Genomic DNA, 6,000 nt, shown 5'->3' with positions numbered 1-6,000 from the left:
TGGCTCGCTTCCTGTTTGAAGATACTCCCGTTCCCTTATTTCAGTATGACGGGTACGGCGGGCCCTTAGGGTCCCGTCTGGAGCTGTATGAGTTTCAACTTCAAATTCACTTTCGGTATCATGGTCCGACTGAACTTGAGGGTCGTCTAGGGGACGCCTCTCTTCTGGGGTCGGTACAGACTTGGATGCCATCTCTGAAGTACTCTCCCCACAGACGGCGCCAAATGTTTCGGGGTTTTCTGATGTCCTGCGGGAGAGTTACAATTCCGAGACTGGAACCGGACGCCTGTACCTGCAAAATAACGGAGACTCCTGAGAGCTCCGCCTCCAACGGTCAAGTTAGTACCTGATTAAGGAGTAATTAACACAGAAATTAAAGTAATAAGGTCTCTCTAGGTGAGAGTATTTAATGTAGGTAATCTGCTTTGCTAGCGAAATCAGCCGGTTATTAGTGTGTTCCGTAAATTCTTCGGTCCCTTGATTAATGAGGATTAATCGAGTATTTATAGCCTTGGGAAGCGTGCAACTCTCTAGGTTTAAGGTAAACCTAGGGCCGATCGGGCTTCTAGACTGAAATGGGCCTTGATGGCCGGTTGTCCCATTTGGCATGGGTGGACACGTGGCGTGTCTTAAGTGGTCCGTGGAGGACGCGTGGCGGAACCTGGTTGGTCCACTTGTCAAACGGCGCTTGGTGGATAAAAATCCCCTAATCAATACCTATTTGGTTTGATTATTATTGTTGAGGTATTATGGAGCTTGCTAGACTAGTCAGCTTTTCTTTCTAATGTTATTAAACACCTTATATGCAAGGTTTATGGTGATGCATTTAATTAGAATCATGGTCATGTTTGTATCTATTTCTTAGTAGAAACAAATGGTGCTTAATTATATAATTTGTAAGTGCTTGTTTATTTTTAATTGTGTGGCCTATGGAATGATAGTAGCCTCTGTTAAATTCATATTGTTTTATATAGCTAGTGTAGTATCTATTGATTTACTAGATATTTGCATCTTTGATCATAATCTTTGAGTTTGTAATTTTTTTTTTTTTTTTGCAATACAGTGATGGCTCGCATCCCTTTAAGTAAACAAAAGAAGATTGCAATGACTTGTATTGTGATATATAGGCAGATTATGGTCATGATTATGGCTACATTACTTCAACTCATGTATCTTCTTTCCATTACAAATATTAAAGTTCCTAAGCCAATATCTTTTGTGTTTGATGATACACTTGAAAACCGGATAACCGCTAGAATTTTAAATGTTAGACCTATGATCCAAGGGAGTGACATAGCATGTTTGGATAACCTTAGAATGGATAGGGCTTGTTTTTATAAGTTATGTGAGATGCTTAGGGATGTTGGCAAGTTGCAAGGAAATAGGAACACTAGTTTGGATGAAATGGTGGCTTTATTTCTCTTTACACTTTCTCATGATACAAAAATCGAAGAATTCGGTAACACTTTAGAATAAGTGGTGAGACTGTTTCAAGGCATTTCAATTTAGTATTACAAGCTCTCCTTAGATGTCATCATATCTTGTTCAAAAAAACCTACAGCAGTGACTAAAAATTGTCAAGATGATAGGTGGAAGTGGTTTAAAGTAAGTGATCTTTGCTATGCAAATTAAATATTAATATATGTTTGAAGATTTGGTTTAGTGATAAATGGGATTTTTTTTTCTTTGTAGAATTGCTTAGGTGCTTTGGATGGCACACACTTTAAGGTTCGTGTAGGTGATAAGGACAAAGTTAGGTTCAGAAACAGAAAAGGAGATCTTACTACCAATGTCTTCGCTGCTTGTACGCGGGATATGCAATTTATATATTTATTACCTAGTTGGGAGGGTTCGGCACATGATAATAGAGTACTACATGATGCCTTGTCTAGACAAAGTCCATTAAAAGTCCTCAAGGTTATAGAGTTAGTTATTTTTTCTATACATCATATAACAACTCTATGAAATAGAAATGATTATAGCTTTTATTGTTTGGTATTAGGTTAATTATTATTTATGTGATGCTGAGTGCATGAATTGTGAGGGTTTTTTAACACCATTTAGAGGCCAAAGGTACCACTTGAGCATTTGGAAAAGTGGTGCTCTTCCTGTGTCAGCAGGTGAATATTTCAACATGAAGCATTCTCAGGCAAGGAACGTCATAGAGAGATGCTTTGGATTACTAAACATGAGATGGGGTATCCTAAGACAAAAAACTTGGTATCCTCGAAAGACCGTCAGTCGAATTATCTTGGCTTGTGCTCTTGTGCATAACTTCATTCGCACTTATATGTCTATTGATCCTATGGAGTCTCTACTTGAAGATAACATAGAAGATGATGGTGATAATATTGAAATTATGGAAACAAGTGGAATGTGGAATGCTTTTAGACAGGAACTAGCAAATGACATGTATAATGCATGGATTCAAAGCAGAAACACTTGACTAATTCTAGTTAAAAAATTCTTTTCTCCTGAGCATTTTTACTTGTAATGCATGATATTAAGTATTGAATGGTTTGTTTTGGCTTATGTAATGACAATGTTTTGGCTTATGTAATGACAATGTTTTGACTTATGTAATGCTTTGTTTTGGACACACTTGTGATGTTATTAAATTGAAGTATACAATATTTCCATAGACAGTAGTATTATGTACTCTATTTGTTGCATTTTACAGATTAGTCAACCTTCTACTCAAAAAGGAAATTCTACGCAAGGTGGTAGTAGTAGCAATACTACTAGATTACTGTCAAGATGGTCAATAGGATCGTGCACTTATTGAGGCCAACTTTGGGATATTGGTGGTTGGAAAGCGGATAATGGTCAATTTTAAGAGTGGCGCTTATGCTAAGTTAGAAGCTATAATGCTACAAAAATTGCCTGGATGTGGAAAAAAGCCAAGCCTCATATTGAATCAAGAGTGAAGCATCTAAAGAAACAATTTGATGCTATCACGGAGATGCTTAGCCCAAGTGCAAGTGGTTTTGGGTGGAATGATGAAGAAAAGTTTGTTACATGCCCACAAGCTGTTTGTTATAAATGGATTAAGGTAATATTAATTATTTTTAACTTGGTTTGTCTTTTGATCCTTGTAAAATTGTATTAGCTGTATAACTATGTTTACTGGTTCTTACAAAAAGTATGTATACTTTATTTGACTAATTATAGTTGAATACTATACATAAAATCATAACAAGAGGATGATCTCCTGACTATGATTCTCACTTTGATATAAGAAGTATGATTTATCAAAATGACTTGTTTAGTATTGGTAATTGTAAATTATTGATAGGCTATAAGTTTAATTTTTTTATTTTAGCTTGCTAATATGATATTATATAATAGTGAAGGATGTTAAGTGTTTTAATAAAACAAAGCAGGAAAATGATTTTTAGATACTTGACCACTCGTTGTCGTTTTTACGTTTCCAGTAATGATCATTTGTAGCAGAGGTTCTCTGAAATCATAAAACCAGAAATGGGAGTGTCTTGTTCGTTGTCGTTTTATTTTTTTTTTAGTTTTCTGAACAATTGTCAAATGTTAATTTCGTTAGGTTTGACTAATTTTTAATTTTTTACAAAGTACTCCGTATATTATATCGTATGACTTCCGAAAACAGAAAACTATAGTAATACCAAACGGACCCGTTGATTGAGTGAATAAAAAAAAAATGGCATACCCATTGAATGCACCAGCCAAGAACAGAAGCACGGAAAAGGCCATCTTCTGGGATTTGTTTCCCGTCATTTAATAATTCATAGCTTTTAATTAGAGACAACCCCCGATTCAATTTTCCTGACCCAAAAATTCATTACAAAAAATAAATAAAATTAGAGACTATAAATTAATATACGACTGATAACAAAAACACAGAATCCCACTGAAAAATGGAAAATTGTACCTCCAGGAACGTTATAATCCAGCATCTGTTTGAAGAATGAGAAAGCGTTAATTAATTACGAAGAAGACAAAGATTAAAAATTGATAAATAGGATTAGAAGAAAAGAATGACCTGATGAAGCCATTGACGGGAGACATGGTCATACTCAAAAGCAGGATCTTTTAGCAATTCCGTCTTCAGTTGTTGATATACTTGCTTAAATCTTTCTCTCTCATCTTTTTCTCCCTCCATTTCGGATTTGATTGAACAAAGGTTGAAGATTGAATTAGCAGATCAGCGAGGCGAAATATGACTATACGAAAATCAGAAGAATACTAGAGTTTGTTGTTTGAACCAAAGTGAAACCGTTGTCATTTTGTCAAGGTAATATTCCCCGGTCAAACCTAGCACACATGCGAATACACTACTCCCTAGTAATGTTAGAAGTACTAGGACAACAAACGCACACAATATGCGTGTCATAATTAGTTATGTCTGAGAAGGTTATTAAAATTTAATATTACATCACAAATTTAGTTGTTGATGACATTAATAGGGGAACATATGCAAATAAAAAAAAAATATGAATATCCAGATTCTATTCTTAAGAATTTTAAAAAAGAGGCAAATAACATTAACGAAATCAAATAAGTAAATTAATATTTTTTAAGGGCATAAATATCCACACACTATTTATAAAAGTTTAATAGGTTATGTGTGACACGTATTACTGTTTTTATTAGACATTTAGTTTCAAAAAAAAGATAAAATTTAAACAAATAGTAATAAAAATATCTAGTTTAATAGGTTAAGTGTGACACGTATTACTATTTTTATTAGATATCTAGTTTTATTAGATAAAACTAAATGAAAATAGTAATAAAAATATCTAGATATTAAAACTATATATATAGTATTAAATGTCCGCGCACTATTAATTTTAATGTTATCTAATAAAACTATGAAACATACTTTAAAAAATCACGTGAACCAATATAATAATATATCAGGTTTTCCCCATGGAAAAAAATTAGTGTTCCCTCTATGTGCAGCTTCACCTAAATTATTATATGTTTCTGACTTTAATTTTTTCTGATTAGTTCGAATGAATCTTCTCTGCTTCAATCATTGTGTATGCATCTATCTCTTTTGTTTCCTCCTTCACCTTAGTTCGAATGTTTCTGACCTTAATTTGTTGAAACCTAACAACTTTTTGAAAAAAAAGAATTGTCCTAGCTTCATTAGCCCTCTCTTGAATTTTTTTTAAAAAAATTTCTCTCATGCTTATCCTTTAAAATATTATACTTATAACTTAAATTAAATTAAGTATATTTTTAGTCAAATAATAAATATTTTTTGTATATTTTCAATACACAATATATATAATTATTAATAATAAATATAAATGACAGCTACAAATAATCTATAAGACTCTATAATAATTTGCTTTTAACTTTTTAAATAACTTATCAAGTTCCTATTATTATACATTAACTTCATCACAATACTTCAGTAAATAGAGGAAATATGATTATCATGTTTTTATTATATATTATTTATCAATAAGTCTTGTGTAAGGCACGTCACTTACGTTAATTTTATTGTAAAACGGTCAATTTAAGGGTAACTTTAACAATTTTGATAGTAACTTTAATCTCATTAAGGGTAACTTTTAATTTGTATAAGTTTGATTGTATTTTAATGTGTAATTTCTAATAAATACATGCTTTGAAGGCTAATATGATTAATCTAATACACTATAAATATTTTTTAAGGGTAAGATTATTTGTTATAAAAATAGTAACTTTTGTAGTATAAAAGGGTAACTTTAAATATTTTTAGAGAAACTTTAACCCATCTTACAATGACTTAATAAAAATCCACCTTAATCAAGAATTTGTGATTACTTATTAACTATTACTAAAACAAAACATTCTGACATCATATTTCTCCAAATCTGTACACATGTCGCTTTCTCATAAAAAAAAAATTCATAAAGCGGGAGCTTTCAAGGTGAACTTTTCAGCAAGGATTCTTCACCTTGAAAGTGCTCGCGACATATGGTGTGCCCTTCCAACGCAGATTTTAAGAAAGGGGTGTGCTGTGCGCCTGTGCAG

General features: G+C 32.7%; 1 long non-coding RNA gene across 1 annotated transcript; it reads right to left on the bottom strand.

Moving 5' to 3' along the window:
- Positions 1–683: 683 nt before the first annotated feature.
- On the bottom strand, positions 684–4,224 carry LOC110684721. The gene is made up of 3 exons (XR_002503804.1): positions 4,016–4,224; positions 3,905–3,929; positions 684–3,798 (listed from the first exon to the last, which is right to left on the bottom strand). It is a non-coding gene; the product is annotated as an uncharacterized LOC110684721 (long non-coding RNA).
- Between the last annotated feature and the right edge of the window lie 1,776 nt (positions 4,225–6,000).

This window comes from Chenopodium quinoa, unplaced genomic scaffold (genome assembly GCF_001683475.1).
Source record: "Chenopodium quinoa cultivar QQ74 unplaced genomic scaffold, ASM168347v1, whole genome shotgun sequence".
Lineage (NCBI taxonomy): Eukaryota > Viridiplantae > Streptophyta > Magnoliopsida > Caryophyllales > Amaranthaceae > Chenopodium > Chenopodium quinoa.
This window is presented reverse-complemented; position numbering and strand designations above follow the sequence as displayed.